The sequence below is a fragment of the Schistocerca cancellata genome, unplaced genomic scaffold (assembly GCF_023864275.1).
Source record: "Schistocerca cancellata isolate TAMUIC-IGC-003103 unplaced genomic scaffold, iqSchCanc2.1 HiC_scaffold_34, whole genome shotgun sequence".
Classification (NCBI taxonomy): Eukaryota; Metazoa; Arthropoda; class Insecta; order Orthoptera; family Acrididae; genus Schistocerca; species Schistocerca cancellata.
The window spans coordinates 4,664-5,000 of NW_026046098.1; the positions used below are offsets into that span (position 1 = coordinate 4,664).

The 337-nt window shown below is 56.4% G+C and overlaps 1 non-coding gene across 1 annotated transcript in view; it reads left to right on the plus strand.

The window, feature by feature from the left end:
* The first annotated feature begins 201 nt into the window (after positions 1–201).
* The window catches only part of LOC126110755 (small subunit ribosomal RNA), a 1,909-nt gene continuing 1,773 nt past the window's right edge, over positions 202–337 (plus strand). The window contains exon 1 of the ribosomal RNA XR_007523911.1: positions 202–337. This exon is cut by the window's right edge and continues 1,773 nt beyond it. This is a non-coding gene — a ribosomal RNA (small subunit ribosomal RNA).

The window sequence follows — 337 nt, forward strand, 5'->3', positions numbered from 1 at the left end:
GATTGCGCCTCTCTCGAACCCGACCAAGTACTTAGGACGGCGCTGCGCGCCGCCGGGACCTGAGAGGGTTTCGAGGTGTATTGTGCAGGGGAGCTCAGCCTCCTCCTGTTTGCAGAATAATTGAGCGGACGCTTGCGTGTTCGCGCGGGCCCCTGGGACACACTCCCGGGCGGCCGGCTGCTCAGCTCTAGTTGACGCAGCTCCCTGGTTGATCCTGCCAGTAGTCATATGCTTGTCTCAAAGATTAAGCCATGCATGTCTCAGTACAAGCCGCATTAAGGTGAAACCGCGAATGGCTCATTAAATCAGTTATGGTTCCTTAGATCGTACCCACGTT